Source organism: Elephas maximus, chromosome 1, assembly GCF_024166365.1.
Source record: "Elephas maximus indicus isolate mEleMax1 chromosome 1, mEleMax1 primary haplotype, whole genome shotgun sequence".
NCBI lineage: Eukaryota > Metazoa > Chordata > Mammalia > Proboscidea > Elephantidae > Elephas > Elephas maximus.
In genome coordinates, this window is record NC_064819.1 from 220,958,596 (window position 1) to 220,984,758 (window position 26,163).

Sequence of the window (26,163 nt, forward strand, 5' to 3'; positions counted from 1 at the left end):
TACAAATTTTAAAATACAAATCTCTCAAAATTAAAACTCACTGGGGAGTGCTTAATTTTAAAACTGATGCAGTTAAGTGAACTATAACTGCCTCTATGCTATTACCACATGACAGTGCCACCTCAGTTGGTGTCATGGATTAAATTGTGTCCCCCCAAAATATGCCAACTTGGTTAGGCCATGATTCCCAGTATTGTGTGGTTGTCCTCCATTTTGTGATTTTCCTATGTGTTATAAATCATAATCTCTGCCTGTGGTTTAAAAGAATTAGGGTGGAATGGAACACCTTTGCTCAGGTCACATGCCTGATCCAATGTAAAGGGAGATTCCCGGAGTGTGGCCTGCACCACTTTTTTCATACAAGAGATAAAAGGGAAGCCCGTAGAGATTGGGGGACCTCATACACCAAGAAAGCAGCACCGGGAGCAGAGGGTACCCTTTGGACCCAGGGTTCCTGTGCAGAGAAGCTCCTAGTTCAGGGGAAGATTGACAAAAAGGACCTTCCGCCAGAGCTGACGGAGAACGAAAGCAATCCCCTGGAGCTGATGTCCTGAATTGGGACTTCTAGCCTACTAGATTGTGGGAAAATAAACTTCTCTTTGTTAAAGCCATCCGCTTGTGCTATTTCTGTTATAGCAGCATCAGATGACTAACACAATAAGATAGCTGGCACTCAGGATGTATTTTTTTCATATTATGGGAACCGTTTATTCTTATTAAATGCACTAGAATTTCAACCAGTAATTTTGGTGATTCTTACACAGGTTTTTCTTTCTTAATATTCACTGCTATTATATTTTAAAATACTTTTTATATCTGTAACAATGTTACCCAAGTGTTCATTAAAGGGTGTGTTAGTGCCAGTGTGAATAAAGAGCACCCTTAAATCAGTAATTTTAGAAGTCTTACGTGATAAGAATACATTATGTCCACATTAGGCTTTTATCATGCTTATAAGCAAAAATACACTCCAGTGACTGAAATTTACGTGCCCAAAGAATGCACCAGTCCTATTTAACATTTATTTCTATGGTAAAATAATCTTGAGCTACACAAGCTTTGAATTTTAGAGTAAAAAGAAAAATTTCTCAAACAAATGACCGCCTTATACTTGAACAGGACAGGGCTGATGAAATGATAAAAAGAATAAAGTGAAACTGGATAAGAATTCTGAAGTACCAGTTTGTTGTTGCTGTTGTTAGGTGCCATCGAGTCAGCTCCGACTCATAGCGACCCTATGTACAACAGAATGGAACACTGCCCGGTCCTGAGCCATCCTTACAATCGTTGTTATGCTTGAGCTCATTGTTGCAGCCACTGTGTCAATCTACCTCATTGAGGGTCTTCCTCTTTTCCGCTGACCCTGTACTCTGCCAAGCATGATGTCCTTCTCCAGGGACTGATCCCTCCTGACAACATGTCCAAAGTATGTGAGATGCAGTCTCGCCACTCTTGCTTCTAAGGAGCATTCTGGTTGTACCAACTTAGGACCTTGAAAAATCTGCAATAAAATGGGAATCTACCAAGGAGGTAGTAGAAGCAAACTGCCATACTGTATCACCATGAGGATAAATAACTGTTGTTATTGTTAGGTGTCATCAAGTCGGCTCCAACTCACAGTGACCCTATGCACAACAGAACAACACATTGCCTGGTCCTGCACCACCTTCACAATTGTTGCTATGCTTAAGCCCGCTGTTGCAGCCACTGTGTCAATCCATCTCGAGTGTCTTCCTCTTTTTTGCTGACCCTCTACCTTACCAAGCATGATGTCCACCTCCAGGACTGGTCTCTCTGGATAACATGTCCAAAGTATGTGAGATGAAGTCTTGCCATCCTCACTTCAAGATGCATCCTGGCTGTACTTCTTCCAAGACAGACTTGATCGTTCTGGTAGTCCATCATATATTCAATATGCTTCACCAACACCATAATTCAAAGGCGTCAATTCTTCTTTGGTCTTCCTTATTCATTGAACAACTTTCCCATGCATATGAGGTGACTGAAAATATCATAGCTTGGGTCAGGCGCACCTTAGTCCTCAAAGTAACATCTTTGCTTTTCAACACTTTAGAGGTCTTTTACAGCAGATTTGCCCAATGCAATACATCGTTTGATGTCTCAACTGCTGCTTCCATATAGGTGTTGATTGTGGATCCAAGTAAAATGAAATCCTTGACAATTTCAATATTTTCTCCGTTTATTATGATGTTGCTTACTGGTCCAGTTGTGAGGATTTTTTTAAATGTAAATAATACCATTCCTTTAATATTTGTATAGATAAGAATCAATAAACGTCTAAATGCTTGTAGTAAAGCAACCTTGCTTAATCAAAAACCAAACCCACTGCCATCAAGCTTATTGTGACTCATAGTGACCCTACAGGACAGAGCAGAACTGCCCCATATGGTTTCCAAGGCTGTTGATCTTCAAGGAAGCCAACTGCCACATCTTTCTCCCATAGCACACCTGGTAGGTTCGAACCAACAGCCTTTTGATTAGCAGCTGAGCGCTTAACCACTGCACCACCAGAGCACCTGATCTTGCTTAAGGAGTTATTAAATGTTATAAAGTAAAAATTTGGAAATGTGTGACTGTAACAAAGCTGACATATTTTTGTTATGTAAAGCAATTACTGTTGTTATTGCCGAGAGACAAATAATAGGGCACTGACCAATGCCTTAGAGTTCTTAAAAATATTTATGTTAGAAATAATCTTTAAGTTCTTCAAAGGTAGGAACCATGTCTGGTATGACTCACTATCCTCCTTGATGGGTTCACTTACACTAAGAGCTCCATATCTACTAATGTACTAAGGTGACTTATGTGACATAACACGTTACCACTTTAGGGCCTTCAGAGCCATGTGGCTTTTTTTCTTTTTTATAAATTTTATTTTGTTGTTGTTGAGAATACACATAGCAAAACATACACCAATTCAACCATTTCTACACGTAGAATGCAGTGACACTGATTACATTCTCGTGCAACCACTCTCACCCCCTTTTCTGAGTTGTCCTTCCTTCATTAACATAAACTCAATGCCCCCTAAGGCTCCTAAATAATCTTTTGAGATGCTGCTGTCACTTTGATCCCATACAGTTCTTAAAAGAGTATAATGCTCAAAGCGGACATTTTTCACTAGTTATCTAAAATACTGTTTGGTATTCAGAAGACTTGAGGGTTATTTTTGGTTTAAGTTTTAAAGATTATCTCAGGGCAATAGTTTCAGGGGTTCACCCAATCCCCTTGGCTCTAGAAAGTCTGAAGACGATGAGAATTTCAAATTCTGTTCTACATTTACCCCTTTTGATCACGATTCTTCGACTGAATCTTTGATTAAAATGTTCATTAATGGAAGATGGGCACCACCCAGTTCTTCCGGTTTCATGGCAAAGGAGGAGTTTTGTTCACGGAGGCAATTAGCCATGAGCCCTGGTGGTGCTGTAGTTAAGTGATACAGCTGTTAACCAAAAGGTCAGCAGTTCAAAACCACCAACTGTTCCTTAGAAACCCTTTAGGGCAGTTCTACTCTGTCCTCTAGGGTCGCTGTAGGTCGGAATTGATGATGGCAATGGGTTTGGTTTTCATTTATCCATATCCTCATCCTATTCCTGACACTCCTTCCTCTAATGCCCCAGAGGAAGAGACCAACTGTCCTGCCTTGGATGGCCTCTTGCAAGCTTTTAACACCCCAAGAACTAGGAGGTAGAACTAAAGGCACTAAACACATTATTAGGCCAATTAACTGGGATGTCCCATGAAACCTCTAAACCAAGAAACCAAATCCCTTGAGGTGTTTGGTTGTACTTAATTAAGTAGCCTCAGCAGCTACTATCTCTATCTCTCTCTCTTTTTTTAATCACTACTGTAAACGTATCTATCAGTTTTTGCCAGTTCAACTTTTTAAAGGTGTACAACTTACTGACAGCAATTACAACAACTGGATGTGCAACACTATCCTTAATGAATGCAACTCTTCCATCACCATTAATCCCTGCTTTTCCCCCTCCCTCCCACCCGGGGTAACCAGTAATAAACTTTGGTCTCCATATATTTGCCCTTTCTTGTCATTTTATAAAAGTGAAATCATACAATATTTGTCCTTCTGTGACTGACTGATTTCACTCAGCATAATGTCTTCAAGCTCCATTCATACCGTAGCATTATCAAGACTTATATATATAAAAAAAAAAAAAAAACCCAGTGCCATCGAGTCGATTCCGATTCACAGCAACCCTGTAGGATAGAGCAGAACTGCCCCATAGAGTTTCCAAGGAGCACCTGGGGGATTCAAACTGCTGACCCTTTGGTTAGCATCCATAGCACTTAACCCCTACGCCACCAGGGTTTCCATCAAGAGTTATAGCCATGTGATTTTAATAAACTCTCTTTCCCTGGAAATATATAAAAGAGAAACAACAATGACTTAGCTATTTATTTTTTCCTTTTGGTTAAGGGGTTAGGAAGAGAGTGCTCTGGAGAAGCTCCATTGACAACCCTTCCTCCTCCCCCTGCCACTGTTATTTTCTGATGCAAATTCAGTATTTTTAGAGGATGAAAATATAAGAAAACATTTCAAGATCTATCCTGAAGTACAATTCTGTCAGTGATAGGATAATATTCATACACCTACAAGGAAGACCAGTTAATATGACCATTATTCAAATTTACAAACCAAGCACTGAGGCCAGAGATGAAGAAATTGAAGATTTTTACCAACTTCTGCAGTCTGAAATTGCTCAAACATGCAATCAAGATGCATTGATAATTACTGGTGATTGAAATGCAAAAGTTGGAAACAAATAAAAAAGATCGGTAGTTAGAAAATATGCCCTTGATGACAGAAACGATGCTGGAGATCACATGGTAGAATTTTGCAAGGCCGATGACCTGTTCATTCAAAATACCTTTTTTTAACAACATAAATGGTGACTATACACATATTTATGCCCACTTCCAAGAAAGGTGATCCAACCAAATGCAGCAAATATTGAACAATATCATTAATATCACACGCAAGTAAAATTTTGCTGAAGATCATTTAAAAGTGACTGCAGCAGTATATCAACAGGCGACTGGTGGAAATTCAAGCCAGGTTCAGAAGAGGGTGTGGAACCAAGGACATCATTGCTGATGTCAGATGGATCCTGGCTGAAAGTAGAGGATACCAGAAAGATGCTTACTTGTGTTTTACTTACTATACAAAGGCATTTGACTACATGGATCACAACAAATTACAGATAACACTGCGGAGAAAGGGAATTCCAGAACACTTAATTATGCTCGTGAGGAATCTTCTGTACATGGATCAAGAGGCAGTCGCTTGAACAGAACAAGGAGATACTGCATGGTTTAAAATCAGGAAAGGTGTCAGGGTTGTATCCTTCACCATATCTACTCAATTTGTGTGCTGCACAGATAATCCGAGAAGCTGGACTCTATGAAGACCGGGGCATTATGACTGAAGGAGAATGCATTAACAAACTGCATTAGGCAGATGACACAACCTTGCCTGCTGAAAGTGAAAAGGATTTAAAGCACTTACTGATGAAGACCAAAGACTACAGCCTTCAGTATGGATTACACTTCAACATATAGGAAACAAAAATCCTCACGAATGGACCAATAAACATCATGATAAACAGAGAAAAGACTGAAGTTGTCAAGGATTTCATTTTACTTGGATCCACAATCAACACCCATGGAAGCAGCAGTCAAGAGATCAAAAGATGCATTGTATTGGACAAATTTGCTGCAAAAGACCTCTTTAAAGTGTTGAAAAGCAAAGATGTCACCTTGAAGAGTAAGGTGCGCCTGACCCAAGCCACGGTGTTTTCAGTTGCCTAATATGCATGCAAAAGCTGGACAATGAATAAGGAAGACCAAAGAAGAACTGACACCTTTGAAATGTGGTGTTGGTGAAGAATATCGAATATACCATGGACTGAGAAAAGAACAAATAAATCTGTCTTGGAAGAAGGACAATCAGAATGCTCCTTAGAAGCAGGGATAGCGAGGCTACGTCTCACATACTTTGGACATGTTATCAAGAAGGATCAGTCCCTGGAGAAGGATGTCATGCTCGATAAAGCAGAGGGTCAGCAAAAATGAGGGAGACCCTTAACGAAATGAACTGATACGGTGGCTGCAACAATGGGCTCAAGCATAACAATGCTTGTGATGATGGCGGAGGACCGGGTAGTGTTTCGTTCTGTTGTACATAGGGTCCCTATGAGTCAGAACCAACTTGACAGTACCTAATAGCAACATACACATGGACCTTGCCAGACGGAATACAAAGGAATCAAATTAGATACAATGCTGAAAATGGAGATGACTACATCAGATCACAAAATAGAGGATGACTTCATCGTTATATAACAGCCGAATTACATCAATATGTAATTACCAAACCACTGAGAATCATGGCCTGGACAAGCTGACATAACCTTAACCATCACAGCCAGCCTTACTCTTGTTCCCACTTCACCATTCATTACTGCTGTACTATTTTGTACATTGTTAATGCACAAAGTAGTCAAAGAGCAGATTTTTTACTATTGTCCTAAGTGTGAAATGTTGGATAACGCGATAGTGAGGAGTAGGCATCACCTAGTGCTGCAGTGCTAGTCACTTAGTTACCTGGTGCTGCTGAAACAGAAATACCACGAGTGGATGGCTTTAACAAAGAGATATTTATTCTCTCACAGTCTAGTAGGCTACAAAGCCAAATTCAGGGCATCAGCTTCAGGGGAAGGCTTTCTCTCTGTCAGCTCTGAAGGGAGGTCCTTGTCATCAATCTTCCCCTGGATTAGGAGTTTCTCTGCATGGGAACCCCAGGTCTAAAGGACACGCTCTGCTCCCGACACTGTTTTCTTAGTGCTATGAGGTTCCCATGTCTCTCTACTCACTTCTCTCTTTTATATCTCAAAAGAGATTGGCTTAAGACACTATCTAATCTTGTAGATCTCATCAATATGACTGCCACCTATCCATCTCATTACATCATTGCGATAGGATTTCCAACACAAAGGGAGATCACATCAGATGACAAAATGGTAGACAAGCATACAATACTGGAAATCACGACCGAGCTAAGTTGACAGGTATATTGGGGGGACACAATTCAATCCATGACAGCGTACATCTGTGGAAAAAGACGATGGAGAAGTATCATTGATCAGAACAAGGCCAAAGGCCAACTATGGAACAGATTATCAACTGCTCATGTACAAGTTCATGTTGAAGCCAAAGAAAATTAAAACAAGTCTACGTGAACTAAAATACAACCTTGAGTATATCTCACCTGAATTTTGAGACCATCTCAAGAACAGATTTGACACACTGAACAATAATGAGAGAAGAAGACCAGACGAGTTGGGGGATGACATCAAGGACATCATAGATAAAGAAAGCAAAAGGTCATTAAAAGCAAAGGAAAGAGATGAATTCTGGCAAGACTGCAGCGTAAACAGACCATCATTTCAACCCTCCCCCACAAATACAATAAGAAATACAAGGAAATGGCACTCAGCTTTGAGGGACTCTGAACTAGGGAGCAGAGGAAAGCAGCGTGGAACTGCAGACAGGCAAGAATCGAGTCATATACAGTATGAAAATTGCTTCTCTCACCATCCCTCTCCCCCCTGCAGCCACACAGGGTACCAGTTGCTGTGAAGTGGGGCAGTGGTCCCAGAAATAGAGCCTGTTTCCCTGACCTCTACACTTCCTGCCTATATGAAGAGACAGGCCCCAAGCTTCTGCTCTAAAAATCAATAAGACAGACCTTCCTGGGGGTCCTATGAGAGTGTGCCAGCACCTTTCCCACACAAACACTTTATTGCTGCAGAAGGCCCCCAGCAGTGGAGCCTTCTCTCATAGTCAACACTCCACCTGTGTCCCTACATACCCCAAAGTCAGGCCTTTGAAACCAACAGGACAGATCTCCTGGGGCGTCAGTTTGGGGATGCCTCCTCCCTTATCCAATCAGCGGTAAGGACTGCTGACTGAGGCTGCTGTGTACTAGGAAGCAGGCATCTTGAGCAGAGACTATACCTACAGCTAACAAACTATGGCGGGGGGGGGGGGGCGCTCTGACAGCTACATGACAGACTTCCCTGGAGGTCCATTTGAAGCATACAACCCCTCCCCGACCCAGACGCTGTCACCTACAAGCCTGCAGTAAACTGCTACAGAAGGCCCCTGGAGTGTAGTCTGCTCTGACAGTCAGCACTCTAGTAGCCTCGCTGTGCACCCCATGGCCCAGGCCTCCGAAATCAAAAGGACAGACCTCCTTGGGGATCAACTTGGGTCTGTCTGCTTCTCCTTCCTGTTGGCGCTGAGGACTGCTGACTAAGCCTTCTGTGCGCTAGGACGCAGGCACCTTGAGTGGGTGGGCTCTGATAACAACAAGGCCAGCCTCAGTGGAGGTCTGTTCAGAGCGTAACTGCTTCTCCCCCAACCAGTGACTGTTAGCTGCTGGGCTGATGTGACCTTTTATAGAAGGTTCCTATCATAGATTGAATTATGGCCCTCCCAAAATGTGTGTATTAAATTGGTTAGGCCATGATTCCCAGCATTCTGCAGTTGTCCTTCATTTTGTGATTGTAATTTTAGGTTAAAGAGGATTAGGGTGGGATTGTAACACCCTTACCAGGTCATATCCCTGATCCAATGTAAAGGGAGTTTCCCTGGGGTGTGGCCTGCACCACCTTTTATCTCTTGAGAGGTAAAAGGAAAGAGAAGCTAGCAGAGAGTGGGAACCTCATACCACCAAGAAATCAGGGCAAGGAGCAGAGCGCCTCCTTTGGACCTGACGTTCCTGTACTGAGATGTACCCAAAACCAAGGGAAGCCTGATGACAAGGACCTTCCTCCAGAGCTGACAGAGAGAAAAAGCCTTCTCCTGGAGCTGACATCCTGACCTGAATTTGGACTTGTAGCCTACTAGACAGTGAGAGAATAAATTTCTCTTTGCTAAGGCCATCCACTTGTGGTGTTTCTGTTATAGCAGCACTAGATGACTAGGACAGTTCCCTACACTGGAGTCAGGAAGTGGGTAACCTAAGTGAAGATTGCTCCCCCAACCAGAATAGGGCTACTCAGAGGTCCTTCTGGGGAATGCCAGCCCCTCCTCCTCCTGAAAAGGAGGAAAGTTGGCCCGTGCTTCCCCTGAATTCCAGGTCATATATAAGCAGGCCCCACAGAGCAGGTAAGGAAATTTCGAGCAAAACAGAAGGGCAACATCCCACCCTGCAGGGGGCTTGCTGAGTAAGGATTTTCCGACTAAAAATGTGATTGCAGAAACACAAAGGGGAAGGGAGTAATATCCAGAGAGCAGGGACTGAGCCCTCTGGTGGACAGATTGATTAGTACACAATATCTCACCTGAGCAGTCATTCACGCTGGAGGACTGACCACAGTGTGTTCTCTGATGTGTCTGAGAGAGATTGGAAGCTGAAAATCAAGATCTGGAATTATCAAATTCCGATTAAACCAGGGATGGAGAAGAAGCTATCACAGAGAGGGAGAGGAAACAGTAAGCAAAGACTGAAAGGTCTGCCTACCTAAGAGTTTCTTGCAGCACGTAAAGTGGGGGAAAAAAACACAATATTGGGGAAAATTGAGAAAGTACACCCTTAAAAATCTGATATTCCAACAAAAAAATCACAAGACACACAAAAACAATGGTCCACCCAAATTAACACGACAAAGGGAATGGAAGCACACGCAGAGATGTTCAAATAATGAAAAAATATACATATAATAATACAACAACATTAAACATAATTAAAGAACTAAGAGAAAATACAAACAGCTAAAATTAAATAAGGAAAACAAAGGAAGAACAAAACGAGGATCTAAAAAAAAAACATTGTAACTGAAAGGGACAATAACTGAAATGTGAAATACAATGCAAGACTTACCAACAGATTTAATCAAGCAGAAGAAAGGATTAGCAAATTAGAGGATAAAATAGTTAAAATTACAGATGCTGAAGAGCAATGAGAATGGAGAGTCAAGAAAGCTGGGCACGTCTTAATGGAATTACGGGACAACCAAAACCAAACCAAACCCACTGCCGTCGAGTCGATTCTGACTCATAGCGACCCTATAGGACAGAGTAGAACTGCCCTATAGAGCTTCCAAGGAGCGCCTGGTGGATTCAAACTGCTGACCCTTTGGTTAGCAGCCGTAGCACTTAACCACTAAGCCACCAGGGTTTCCTATGGGACAACCCCCGCCCCCCACAAAAAAAAACCCACTGCTGTTAAGTCGATTCCAATTCATAGCGACCCTATAGGACAGAGTAGGACGTTTCCAAGGCTGTGTATCTTTACAGAAGCAAACTGCCACATCTTTTTCCTGTGCAGTTGCTGGTAGGTTTGAACTGAAGACCTTTCGTTTAGCAGCTGAGTGCTTTAACCACCATGCCACCAGAGCTCCTTTGAGACAAGAGAACTAATATACACACGGTAGGAATTCCAGAAGATGAGAGAGAGAGAGATAGGGACAGACCAGCCATACAAAAAAATACTAATGGGAGTTCTGTAGATGGAAGGGAAAAGACACTAGAAAGTAATCTGAAGCTACAGATAAAAAGAAAGATCCCTAATAAAAGGAACTGCGTGGACAAGTGTAAGGGCTAGTAATGAGGTAGTCATGCTTCATAATTCTAAATGTTTTGTCCTCCATGTTTTTTAATAATAAATATATAAAAGGCAAACAAAATTATGTTACAGGGCACATCAAATACAAAGATGTAATTAGTGACAACAACAAAAGAGGGGGAGAGGAATGGTATAGACCTAGAAATTCTTGTATGTTACTGAAGTTAAGTTGGTACCAACTTACCCTAGAATGTTATAAATACAAGCTTTAAGTGTAATATTCATGGTAACCACTAAGAAAGTATATAAACAACATACACAAAAGGAGAGGAAAAGGGAACCAAAAGGTCTCACTACCATAAACCAAGAAAAAAAAAACAAAACACAAAAGCAAGCAGTACTAAAAGACAAAGAAGGCTTAAGACACAAAAAACAAGTAACAAATGGCAGAAGTAAGTCATTTCTTTTCAGTAATTCCACGGAATATAAATGCACTAAATGCTCCAGTCAAAAGGCGGAGGGTTGCAAAATAAAAACCAAAACCAGACCCAGTGCCGTCGAGTCGATTCCGACTCATAGTGACCCTACAGGACAGAGTAGAACTGCCCCATAGAGTTTTCAAGGAGCGCCTGGCAGATTCGAACTGCCGACCCTTTGGTTAGCAGCCATAGCACTTAACCAGTACACCACCAGGATTTCCAAAATGGATTAAAAAAAAAAAAGACGATCCAACTATATGCTGTTTACAAGAGCCACACCTTAATTAAACTCAGGGAAACAAACAGGTTGAAAGTGAAAGGATGGAAAAAAATATTCCATGCAAACAACAACCAAATGAAAGCTGGGGTGACAGTCCTAATATCAGACAAAGTAGATACAAAGACAAAATCTGTCAGGAGGGATAAAGACGGACATTATATAGTGATAAAAGGGTCAATTTATCAAGAAGATTTAACGATCATAAATATATATCCACCCAACATCAGGGCACCTAATTATATAAAGAAACACGGATAACTGAAGGGAGAAATAGATAGTTGGAGAATTCAGTATGCCAATTTCAATACTGGCCAGAACATCTAGAAAGATGAGGGAGGCAGGGCCAAGATGGTGGAGTAGTCCCTCTTAAAACAAAGACCCCAAAAAACAAGTGAATTGATTATATATGACAATCCAGAAGCCCTGGACATCAAAGACAAAGTTGGGGAGTCAAACTAAGCAGTGGGGGGTGGGAGGGTGGGGAGAAACAGTTCAGAAGCAGCAAGGATTTGCCAGACCTGACCTGGCTGGCAAGCTGAAGCCTGGATCAGCTGGTGTGCAGGAGCTGAGGCAAGTAGTAGTGCTTAGGATGCATTTTCACACTGGAAGAAACCAAGCGGCAGAGAGCCTGCTCAAGACTCTGGAACTAGGGAGAAGTGGTGCTGAATATGCAACAGTTAAGTCCAAGTGTCTAACCTCTGGGAAGTACCCCTCTCCCATTTACACGCCCCCTCCACACTCTCCTCCAGTCCCCGTCCGGCTTCAGCGATTGCAGCACACCCTGGGCTGGCAGTGGGATCGATCGCTCCCTGAGCCATTCTCCCAGCTTTGGAGAGGGAACTAATTAACAAACAAGAAAAAATAATCTGCCAGCTCCCCTAAACTGGGAGCTTAGGGCAGGCACAGCCCCATTGCCTTGGCACAGGCCAAACAGGTCCACAGACTTGGAAAGTCTTTCACCCATGCCTAGACCTCTGTGGGCCCATTTCAACATCGTAGGCCCTCACTAGCACAGTACAACAGGGTATATACCTGAAGCCTATTTTCCACTGCAACAGCTAAGGGGAGTAGCAGATTCATATTTGACACTGCCCTGGCCATTAAAGCAGGGTCCTCACCTACCCATATCAGGGGCTGGAGGACTGCTGGCTCTACTCACTCCATCTAGCCACACACGACAGGGATCTGAGTGTAATGGTGCCTCTCAATTTTTACAACCAACATCGCTGGGTGCCCTAAGTCCATCTGCAAAACCCACCTACCTACATGCTCTAGGAAACAGAGATGTACCTTCCACCCAGGCACTCTGGGGCAGCTAGCAACCCCCTACCTTGCTCAGCACATGTCCCCTACTGCAGCCAGATACCTGTGCCTACTCCAATCACCCCTATGCAGCCCTGCTCATCCGGAACTGTGGGTGAGAACCTGCACTACACACTCGGTGACCAACAACCTGGACCAAACGAAAACCCAGACCCGCTGCCAATTCCAACTCATGGCAACCCTATCGGATGGAGCAGAACTACCCCATAGAACTTCCAAGGAGTGCCTGGTGGATCTGAACTGCCAATCTTTTCGTTAGCAGCCGAAGCTCTTAACCTCTAAGCCACCAGGGTTTCCACAATGTGGACACCTGAGCTGAAGCCACACAAGAAAAGTAAATAGACTCCTGGGCTCACATACCTAGTAACAGCTCTAACTACCTGCTGACAGGAAGTGAGAGCTTCAAAGGAACCAATAATCAAAGCAGCTCATGTGACCAGCCTATTTGGGCATATCAAAACAAAACAAGAAGCTAGGACACAGTAAGCAAACATAAAATAAATATAATAACTTATCGATGGCTGCAACGGTCAATATCAAATCACATAAAGAGGCAGACCATGACAGCTTCAAAAAGTGACCAAAACAAAGAAACAGGAAACCTCCCGGAGGAAGAGAAGTTCTTGGAGTTACGGGAGGAAGAATTCGAAAGATTAATATACACAGCTCTCTAAGATATCAGGAAGGAGATTGGGCAAAACATAGAACAAGCCAAGGAACACACACACAAAGCAATGGCAGAACTTAAGAAAAGTTATACAAGAGCGCAATGACAAATTTAACAGGCTACAAGAATTCATAGATAGACAGCCAACAGAAACCAAAAGATTAACTATAAAATTTCAGAATTAGACAACTCAACAGGAATTCATATGAGCAGAGCTGAGGCAATGGAAGTCAGAATTAGTGAGACTGAAGATGAAGCACTTGACACCAATTTATTTGAGGGAAAATCAGATAAAAGAATTAAAAAAAATGATGAAATCCTAAAAACTATGTGGGACTCTTATCAAGAGGAATATCCTACAAGTGACCAGACTGGGGCGGGGCGGGGGGGGGGGGTGCGGGGACAACAGAAAATACAGAGAGAATTGTTGAAGATCTGTTGGCAGAAAACCTCCTCGATATCGAGAGAGACGAGAAGGTATCTATCCAAGAAGCTAATTGAACCCCACACGGGGTGGATCCCTAAAGAAAGTCACCAAGACATATTATAATCAAACTAGCCAAAACCAGAGATAAAGAATTTCAAGAGCAGCTAAGGATAAACGAAAAGTCATATACAAACAAAAGAGTCAATAAGGATAAGTTCTGACTACTCAGCAGAAACAACGCAGGCAAGAAGGCAATGGGATGACATAAATAAATGCTTGAAAGAAAAAAACTGCCAGCCAAGAATTATATATCCAGTAAAATTGTCTCTCAAATATGATGGCGAAATTAGGGCATTTCCAGAGAAACAGAAGTTTAGGAAATTTGTAAAAACCACACCAAAATTATAAGAAATACTAAAGGGAGTCCTCCAGTTGGAAAATAAATAACACTGCATAACAACCAAAGACTAGAACACAGGACAGAGCAACCAGATATAAGCCCAGATAGGGAAGTCACAAAAATAAATCAAAGCTAAAACCCTGAAAATAGAGACATCAATATGTAAAAGATGACAACATTAAAACAAAAAAAGAGGGACTTAAAAATACAGTCATAAATATTTCATATGAAGTCAAGACGATATCAAGAAATAAAAGATTGGTTTAAACTTAGAAAAATAGGGGTAAATATGAAGGAAACCACAAAGGAAACTAACAATCCTACAAATCAAAATAAAAAACAAAGACTCAGCAAACACAAAATCAACAATGAAAAAGATGAAAAAAGCATACATAAAGAAAAACGACTCAGCACAGAAAATTAAGTAGAACAAAGAAACTGTCAACAACACACAAAAAAAGACATCAAAATGACAGCACTAAACTCATACCTATCAATAATTATGCAGAATGTAAATGAACTAAATGCACTAATAAAGAGAGAGTGGCAGAATGGATTAAAAAACATGATCCGTCTATATGCTACCTACAAGAGACACATGTTAGGCTTAAAGACACAAACTGAAACTCAAAGGATGGAAAAAAAATATCAAGCAAACAACAATCAAAAAGGAGCAGGAGTGGCAATACTAATCTCTGACTAAAGAGACTTTAATGTAAAATCTACCACAAAGAATAAGGCAGGACACTATACAGTGATTAAAGAGTCAATACACCAGAAGGACATAACCATAATAAATATTTAGGCACCCAAGGACATGACTCCAAAATACATAATACAAACCCAAACAGCACTGAAAAGAGAGACAGCGCCACAAAAATAGTAGGAAACTTTAACGCACCACTTTCAGTGAAGGACAGAATATCCAGAAAGAAACTCAACAAAGACACAGAAGATCTAAACGCCATAATCAACCAACTTGATCTCACAGACATATACAGAACCCTCCGTCCAACAGTGGCTAAGTATACTTTCCTTTCCAAGGCACATGAACATTCTCCAGAACAGACCACATATTAGGCCATAAAGCAAGCCTTAATAGAATCCAAAGCATCGAAATAATACAAAGCATGTTTTCTGACCTTAAAGCCATAGAAGTAGAAATCCGAAACAGAAAAGGCAAGGGAAAAAAAAAAAATCAAATAAATGGAACCTGAACAACACCTTGCTCAAAAACTACTGGATTATAGAAGAAATCAAGGGTGAAATAAAGAAATTCATAGAATCAAATGAGAATGAAAACACATCGTACCAGAACCTTTGGGACACAGCAAAAGCAGTGCTCAGAGGTCAAATTATAGCAATAAATGCACACATCCAAAGAAGAAAGGGCCAAAATCAAAACATTAACCCTACAACTCGAAGAAATAGAAAGAGAGCCGCAAAAGAAGCCCTCGGGCACCAGAAGAAAGCTAACAAAAAACTTTAGAACAGAATTAAATGAAAGAGAAACAGAAAAACAACTGAAAGAGTTATCAAGACCAAAAGCTGGTTCCTTGAAAAGATCAACAAAATCGATAAACCATAGCCCAAATTGACAAAAGAAAAACAGAAGAGGAGGCGAATAACCTGAGTAAGAAATGAGATGGGCGATATCACAACAGATCGAACTGAAATTTAAAAAAATCCTCACAGAATACTAAAAAAAACTGTACTCCAATGACAAATTTGAAAACCTAGAGGAAACGGACAAATTTCTAGAAACACACTACCTACCTAAACTAACAGAGAGGTAGAAAACTAAATAAACCTATAACAAAAGAAGAGATTGAAAAGGTAATTAAAAAACTTTCAACAAAAAAAAAAGCCTTGGCCCTGACAGCTTCACTGGAGAATTCTACCAAACATTCAGAGAAGAGTTAACACCACTACTCCTAAAGGTATTCCAGAGCATAGAAAAGAATGGAATACTCTCAAACTGATTCTATGAAGCCAGCATAACCCTGATACCAAAACCAGGAAAAGACACTACAAAAAAAGAAAATTACAGACCAGTATCCCAAATTGCTAAGCAAGAAGTAAACGTATCCCTATTTGCAGATGACATACGATCTTATATACAGAAAATTCCAAAAAATCCATAAGAAAACTACTGGGACTAATAGAAGATTTCAGCAAAGTATTAGGATACAAGATAAACATACACAAAATCAGTTGGATTCCTCTACACCAACAAAAAGAACATCAAATCAATTCTGTTTACTATAGCCCCCAAAAGATAAAATACTTGGGAATAAATCTAACCACGGACGTAAAAGACCTATACAAAGAAAACAAGACACTACTGCAAGAAACCAAAAGAGACCAATGTAAGTGGACAAACATACCTTGATCATGGATAGGAAGACTCAATATTGTGAAAATGTCAATTCTGGCCAAAGCAATCTACAAACACAATGCAATCCTGACCCAAATTCCAAAGACATTTTTTTAATGAGATGGAGAAACAAATCACCAACTTCATGTGAAAAGGGAAGAGGCCCCAGATAAGTAATGCAAACTAAAAAGGAGGAGCAAAGTTGGAGGCCTCACACTATTTGATTTTAGAGCCCATTACACTGCCAGGGTAATCAAACAGCCTGGTACTGGTATAACAACAGATACATACAGCAATGGAAAGGAACTGAGAATCCAGATATAAATTATTCCATGTATGAGCAGCTGATATGTGACAAGGCCTGAAGTCAGTTAAATGGGGAAAAGACAGTCTCTTTAACAAATGGTGCTGGCATAACTGGACATCCATCTGCATGAAAGATCAAACAAGACCAAGACCCATACCTGATACCATTCACAAAAACTAACTCAAGGAAGCAACCAAGGTGCCCATCAACAGATGAATGGATAAATAAATTATGGTATATTCACACAATGGAATACTACTCATCAATAAAGAACAGTGATGAATCTGTGAAACATTTCATAACATGGAGGAATCTAGAAGGCATTATGCTGAGTGAAATCAGTCAGCTGCAAAAGGACAAATATTGTATAAGACCACTATTATAAGAACTTGAGAAACAGTTTAAACAGAGAAGAAAATACTCTTTGATGGTTATGAGAGGGGGAAGGGAGGGAGGGTGGGAAAGGGGTATTCACTAATTAGATAGTAGATAAGAACTACTTTAGGTGACGAGAAAGACAACACACAATACAGGGGAGGTCAGCACAATTGGACTAAATGAAAAACAAAAAAGTTTCCTGAATTAACTGAATGCTTCGAAGGACAGCGTAGCAGGGGTGGGGGTTTGGGAGCCATGGTTTTAGGGGACACCTAAGTCAATTGGCATAATAAAATCTATTAAGAAAACATTCTGCATCCCACTTTGGAGAGTGGTGTCTGAGGTCTTAAACATTAGCAAGCAGCCATCTAACCATCTAAGATGCATCAATTGGTCTCAACCCACCTGGATCAAAGGAGAATGGAGAACACCAAGGACACAAGGTAATTACAAGCCCAACAGACAGACACTACATCATCCTGAGACCAGAAGAACTAGATGGTACCCGGCTACAACCGATGACTGCCCTGACAGGGAACACAACAGAGAACCCCTGAGGGAACAGAACAGCAGTGGGATGCAGACCCCAAATTTTCGTAAAAAGACCAGACTTAATGATCTGACTGAGACTAGAAGGACCCCGGTGGTCACGGCCCTTCTGTTGGCTGAGGACAGGAATCACTCCCAAAGCCAACTCTTCAGACAGGGATTAGACTGTACAATGGGATGGAGAGGGATGCTGGTGAGGAGTGAGCTTCTTGGATCAGGTGGACACTTGAGACTATGTTGGGATTTTCTCCAGGGAGGGGGCATGAGAGGGTAGAGGTGGTTAGAAGCTGGTGAAATGGACATGAAAAGAGAACGTGGAGGAGGGAACTGGTTGTCTCATTAGGGGGAGAGCAATTGAGAGTATGTAGCAAGGTGTATATAAGTTTTTGTGTGAGACTGACCTGATTTGTAAACTTTCACTTAAAGCACAATAAAAATTAAAAAAAAAAAAAAAAAAAAAACTAACTCAAAATGGATCAAAGACCTAAATATAAAACCAAAAATGATAAAAATCATGGAAGGAAAAATGGGGACAACACTAAGAGCCCTAACACATGCATGAACAGAATACTAAACATACCTAACAACGCACAAACATCAGAAGAGAAACTAGATAACTGGGAGTTTCTAAAAATCAAACACTTATGCTCAGCAAAAAAAAAAAAGTTTCACCAAAAGAGTAAAAAGACAACCTACAGGCTGGGAAAAATTTTTTGGCTTCAACATATCTGATCAGGGTCTAATCTCTAAAACCTACAAGATACTGGAAAACTTCAACCCCCAAAATACAAACAACCCAATTAAAAAATGGGTAAAAGATATGAACAGTCACTTCACCAAAGAAGACATTCAGGTGGCTAGCAGATACACGAGGAAATGTTCACGATCATTAGCCATTAGAGAAATGCAAAGCAAAACTACAATGAGATACAATCTCACCCCAACAACACTGGTGGTAGCCAGGGACCATCCAGTTCTTTTGGTGTTAGGCTGATGGAGTCTCTGGTTTACGTGACTCCTTTTGTCTCTTGGGCTAATATTTTCCTAGTGTCTTTGGTGTTCTTGACATTCATTCCCCAAAAGGCTAGCATTAATCCAAAAAACACAAAATAATAAATGTTGGAGAGGTTGTGGAGAGACTAGAACACTTATACACTGCTGATGGGAATGTAAATGGTACAACCACTTTGGAAATTGATTTGGTGCTTTCTTAAAAAGCTAGAAATAGAAGTACTGTATGATCCAGCAATCCTGCTCCTTGGAATATATCCTAGAGAAATAAAAGCCATCACATGAATAGATACACACACACCTATGTTCACCACAGCACTGTTCACAACTGCAAAAAGATGGAAACAACCTAGGTACCCATCAATGGATTAATGGATAAACAAATTATGGTATACTCACACAATGGAATACTATGCAACGATAAAGAACAACGATGAATTGGCAAAATATCTCATAACATGGATGAACCTGGAAGGCATTACGCTAAGTGAAATTAGTCAGTTGCAAAAAGGACAAATATTATATGAGACCACTATTTCAAGAACTCAGGAAAAGGTTTAAAGACAGAAGAAAACATTCTTTGACGGTTACGAGTATGGGGTGGGAGGGAGAGGAGAATTCACTAACTGGACAGTAAATAAGAAGTATCTTAGGTAAAGGGAAGGAGAACACACAATACAGGGGAAGTCGGCACCACTGAACTAAATCAAAAGCTAAAAGGTTTCTTGAACACAACCAAACACTTCGAAGGAGAGTGTAGCAGGGACAGGTGTCTGGGGTCCACGGTTTCAGGGGACATCTAGGTCAGCTGATGTAACGAAGTTTATTAAGAAAATGTTCTGCATCCCACTTTGGTGAGTGGCATCTGGGCTCTTAAAAGCTAATGAGCGACCAAAAAAAAAAAAAAAAAAATGAGCGACCATCTAGGATATATCAATTGGTCACAACCCACTTGGAGCAAAGGAGAATGAAGAACACTAAAGACACAGGAAAATATCAGCCCAAGAGACAAAAGGGGCAACATAAACCCGAACCTGGCTACCACCAAAGACCATCCGGACAGGGAACACAACAGAGTCCCTGAAGGAGCAGGAGAAAATTGGGGTGCAGAACTCAAATCCTAGTAAGAAGACCAGACTTAATGGTCTCACTGAGACTGGAGGAACACCAGAAGACATGGCCCCCGGGCTCTCTCTTAACCCAGAACTAAAACCATTCCCAAAGCCAACTTTTCAGACAAAGAACAGACTGGACTATATGACATAAAATGATACTTGTGAGAAGTGTGCTTCTTAGTTCAAGCAGATACATGAGACTAAATGGGCACCTCCTGTCTGGAGGCAAGATGAGAAGGCAGAAAGGGATAGGAGCTGGTTGCATGGACACTGGAAATCTGGAGTAGAAAGGAAGAATGTGTGGTCACACTAAAGGGATGGCAACTAGGGTTACATAACAACGTGTGTATAAATTTTTGTATGAAAATTTAACTTGAGATGTAAACTTTCAGCTAAAGCACAATTGAAAAAAAACAAAAAAACCTTATTTATGGAAATAGAAAAACCAATCCTCAACTTTATAAGGAATGGCAAGAGGTCCTGAAGAGCTAAAAGAATGCTGAAAGAGAAGAACAAAATAGGAGGACTCATACATCCTGATTTTAAAATACACTATACTACTACAGTAATCAAAACAACCTGGTGCTGGTATAACAACAGACACACAGACCAATGGAATAGAACTGAGAGTCCAAAAATAATCCCACACAACTATAGTCTATGGATCTTTGACAAGGATGCTAAGTCCATTTAACAGGGAAAGAAGAGTCTCTTCAATAAATAGGGCTGGCATGAGACTATGTGGGCAGCTCCTGTCTGGAGGGGAGATGAGAGGGCAGAGGAGGTCAGAAGCTGACTGAATGGACATGAAAACAGAGAGTGGAGGGAAGGAGTGTCCTGTCTCCTTAGGGGGAGAGTAACTAGGAGTATACAGCAAGGTGAATATAAATTTTTATATGAGAGACTGACTTGATTTGTAACCTTGCACTTAAAGCACAATAAAATTTTTTTTTTTGAAAAGTGAAAAAGGGTGCTGGGAGAATTGGATTTCAACATACAGAAAAACAAAACAAAATCCATGCCTCATACTATACACAGGAACAAATCCAAAATGGATGAAGGACCTAAATGTCCAAAGTAAAACCATAAAATTCCTAGAATGCTCTCAGGCCTAGCCTTCAACAATGGATTATCTAATATAATAACAAAAACACAAACAGCAAAAGACAAAATATACATGGGACATCATAAAAATTAAAATTTTTGTTCATCAAAAGGTTTTACCAAAACAAATGAAAAGGCAAGCTACTGACTGGGAAGATGTCTTCAGAAACTGTATATCCAAAGAACCTAATAACCAAAATTTATATAAAACTTCGGTAACAACAAAAAGACAACCCAATCAAAATGTGCAAAGGACCTGAACAGACACTTCACCGAAGAGGACATTCAAATGGCCACCAAACACACAAAAAGACGCTCAGCGTCATTAGCCATCAGAAAGATGCATATCAAATCCATAGTGACATACTATTTTACTCCCATAGTTAGCATGGCTAAGGGAAAAAAAAACAGAAAATAACAAATGCAGGCGAGGATATGGGGAAATTGGAACCCTTAACCACTGCTGGTGGGAATGCAAAATGGTACAGCCATTGTGGAAAACACTGTGGCAAGTCCTCAAAAAACTAAAACAGAACTACCATATGACCTAGCAATCCCACTCCTAGGTAAATACCCGAAAGATCTGAAAGCAAAGACTCAAGAAAGAGACTTGTACACCAATGTTCATTGGAGCACTATTCATAATAGGCAAAAGGTGGAAATAACCTACACGCCCATCCACAGATGAATGGATAAACAAAATGTGGTACTTACACACAATGGAATACTACTCAGCCAGCAGGACAAACGAAGTCTTGACACATGCTATAGTATGGGTGGACCTTCAAGACGTTATACTGAGTGAAATAAGCCAATTACGAAAGGACAAACTTTGTATGATCTCACTAATATAAAAAGATAAGAACAGGCAAACGTATAGAGATCAAACTGTATTAGTGGTTACGGGGTGGGGGAAGGTTATGGAGTACTACGTTTTGGTTTACAGTGATGGAAAAATTGCACTGATTAAAGGTAGGGTTGCACAGCCAATTAATGTAACTGCTGTCAGTAAGTTGTATATGTGTAAAAAAGTTGAACTGGCAATAGTGTAGCAGATATATTTACAACAAGAATAAAACAGTAGCTTGGAGCCCTGGTGGTGTAGTGGTTAAGAGCTTGGCTGCTAACCAAAAAGCTGGCATTTCAAATTCATTAGCCACTCCTTGGAAACCCTGTGGGGCAGTTCTATTCTGTCCTATAAGGTTGCTTTGAGTTGCAATCAACTAGACGGCAACAGGTTTTTTGTTTTTGGTTTAAGGCTGCTTAAGTACAACCAAACATCTCACAGGATTTGGTTCCTTGGTTTGGAGGTTTAGGGTCATGGTTTCATGGGACATCCTAGTTAATTGGCCTAATACGTCCAGTGATTCTGTTCTACCTCCTAGTTCACTGCGTAATGCCTGGGGTCTTAAAACTTTGTAAGCAGACATCCAAGGCACAACAACTGATCTCTATTCACCTAGAGTAACAGAGGATGAGGGAGAGTCAGCAATAGGAGGAGGATATGGAATGTGTGGCTAATAACCTCCAGTAACAACTGCCTCCTTTGCCATGACCAGCTACCATTACTGAACATTTTGATCAAAGATTCCATTGAAGAACCCTGATCAAAAGGGGGACAATGCAGAATAGATTTCAAATTCTCATGGACTCCAGAAATTCTGGGGCCATGAAGGGTGGATGAATCCCTGACACTATTGCCCTGATATAATCTTTAAAACTTAAACCAAAAATATCCCCGAAATCTTTTTAAAACCAAACGATAGTTTAGCTTAGTTAGTAAAAAAGGTCTGCCTTGAGCATTATGTTCTTTTAAAAACTATCTATATGGAATCAAAGTGACAACAGCAACTGGAAAGGTTACACAGGAATCTCAAGGGGCAGTGAGTTTATATTAATGAGGAAGGAACAACTCAGAAAAGGAGGGCGAAAATCGCTGCACAACTCAAAGAATGTAATCAATGTCACTAAATTGTACATGTAGAAACAGTTGCATTGGTATGTTTTGCTGGGTATATTCTCAACAACCACAAAATAAATTAAATTCAGAGGGGAAAAAACAGGAAAGAAAGAAAAAACCAAAAGAAAGAAACTCAGAAACTTGCCCTTGAACATAGAGTAGCTAAACCAAATGCAAGAAATGATAAAGTAAAAGAGGTGAAAAGAAGATTTCAAAAGGCAGCTTGGGAAGACAAAGTAAAGTCTTATAATGAAATGTGTAAAGGCTTGGAGTTAGAAACCCAAAGGGAAGAACACATTTGGCAATTGTGTTGAAAGAACTGAAGAAAAAATCCAAGCCCTGAGTTGCAGTACTGAAGGAATTTATGGGCAAAATGTTGAGCGATGAAAAGAAGCATCAAGAGAAGATGGAAGAACACACAGAGACGCTGTACCGAAAAGAACTGGTCAACTTTCGACCATTTCAGGAGGTAGTGTATGATCAAGAACTGATGGTACTGAAGGACAAAATCCAAGCTGCACTGAAGACACTGGCAAAATACAAGGCCCCAGAATTTATGTAATACCAATGGAGAAGTTTCAACAAATAGATGCAGTGCAGGAAACACTAACTCGTTTATGCTAAGAAATCTAGAAGGCAGTTACCTGGCCAACTGATTGGAAGAGATCCATATTTGTGCCCATTCCAAAGAAAGGTGATCCAAGAGAATGTGGAAACTACTGAACGATATCATTAGTATCACATGCAAGTAAAATCATGCTGAAGATCATTCAAACATGGTTACCGCATTGAATCAACAGGGAACTGCCAGAAATTAAAGCCAGATTCAGAAGAGGATGTGGAATGAGAGATATCATTACTAATGTCAGATGGATCTTGGCTGAAAGCAGAGAATACCAGAAAGATGTTTACTTGTGTTTTACTGACTATGCAAAGGCATTCAGCTGTGTGGATCATAACAAATTATGGATAACATTGCCAAAATTGGGAATTCCAGAACACTTGTGATCATGCAGAAACTGTACACAGACCAAGAGGCAGTCGTTCAAACAGAACAAGTGGACACCGTGTGGTCTAAAATCAGGAAAGATGTACGCCAAGGTTGCATCCTTTCACCATACTTATTCAATCTGTATGCTGAGCAAATAATCCAAGAAGCTGGACTGCATGAAGAAAGCAGCATCAGGACTGGAGGAAGGCTCATTAACAACCTGTGATATGCAGATGACACATCTTGCCTGCTGAAAGTGAAGGGGATTTGAACCACTTATTAATGAAGATCAAAGACTACTGATTTCGGTACGGATTAAACCTCAACATAAAGAAAACAAAAATCCTCACGAGTGGACCAATAAGCAGCATTGTGATAAACAGAGAAAAGATTGAAGTTGTCAAGGATTTCATTTTACTTGGATCCACAATTAATACTCATGGCAGCAGCAGTCAAGTGATCAAATGATCTGCACCAGGCAGATCTGCTGCAGCAGACATCTTTAGAGAGTTAAAAAACAAAGATACCACTTTGAGGACTCAGGCGCACCTGACTCAAGCCAAGGTATTTTCAATTGCCTCATATGCATGCAAAAGCTGGAAATGAATAAGGGAGACAGCAGAAGAATTGATGCATTTGAACTACAGTGCTGGTGAAGAACATCGAATATACTAGGGACTGCCAGAAGAATAAATAAATCTGTCTTCGAAGAAGTACAGCCAAAATCCTCCTTAGGAGGGAGTACAGTGAGACTTCATCTTACGTAGGCATACTTTGGACATGTTATCAGGAGGGACAAGTCCCTGGAGCAGGACATCATGCTTGGTAAAGGAGAGGGTCAGTGAAAAAGAGGAAGACCTTCAAAGAGATGGACTGACACAGTGGTTACAACAATGGGCTGAAACATAGCAATGATTGTGAGGATGGTGCAGGACAAGGCAGTGTTTTGTTCTGGTGTACACAGGGTCACTATGAGTTGAAACCAAGTCGACAGCACCTAACAACAAAGTAGAAAAATGATAGAAAATAAAACTGATCCAAGAAACAGAACGGGCCAGAAAGAATACTCTTTTTTGCCTAGTTTAGTTTTAAATGTGTCTTTTCAAACCATTTACTATAATTAATACTTGGATTATTATTATAATTAAACACAGAGATATCTAGAAATTTGGTCACCAAAATATTAACAATGATGAAGAGATTTTAAGTTATCTTTGTGTAGTGGGTTAAAGATAATTTTCAGTTTCTTTGTACTTTTTACTTTTTAACAGGGAACAAGTATTATTTTATAATCAGGAAAAAAGTTACTATAATTTTGAGAAATGATTCATATTTAATTACATTTTACATAACCAATTTTCATCTATATGTCCTATGAAAGAATTATGAGTTCCTAAGGCAAACACTAAAGACTTGACAGAGTTAACATGAACTGAAATTTCCTTAAAATAAAACTTTGCAATTCTTGGGGATTTACCAACATGGAAGTTTTTAGTTTTTGTGAATTTAAGATTTGGGCCTAAGAGTGATGCGAACGTAACTGCTTTCTTCGATGGTTAACTGAATCCATGATTACATGATTCCTCTCTCTATATTATCAAGTTAAACTTCAGACCTTTGGAGCTACCATCTCTGCAGTAGTCACTGAGCTTACCACACTTCATATTCCACACAGTCAGGTGTCCTCTCTCCTATCCTCACCTCACCTGTGGCTTTCTTCAACTAAACTTGGACTTTATCTTCATGACCTGACCTTTTAAATCCCAGAAGCTCCAGAATTTAGCGATAGGTTACTATGTAGGTGTTGTTCTTGTGTGCCATTAGTTTATCTTGACTCATAGCAATCCTGTAACACAGAGAAGAACTGCCCCATAGGGTTTCCTAGGCTGTAATCTTTACTGGAATAGATTGCCAGGTCTTTTCTCCTATGGAGCTGTTGGTGGGTTTGAACCACTAACCTTTCGATTAGCAGTCGAGTGCTTTAACCGTTGCACCACTAGGGCTCCTTAAAGGTATCATAAAAAACCAAAGACACTAATTGTTTTGATAATTAATGGCATTATAAACACAATATTCTTTGATAGAAGATACATTTGTATACACTAAAACACATTAACTATTCAATGAAGTTAAAGCTATCTTCTCTATCATGGAGTTGTTACATTCTCTAAAGCAAACAGTCA

At 40.4% G+C, this 26,163-nt stretch overlaps 1 protein-coding gene across 3 annotated transcripts in view; it reads right to left on the reverse strand.

The window, feature by feature from the left end:
• Positions 1-26,163, reverse strand: part of LATS1 (large tumor suppressor kinase 1) — a 56,557-nt gene that overhangs the window by 21,127 nt on the left and 9,267 nt on the right. The gene's annotated exons all lie outside the window — the stretch shown is intronic.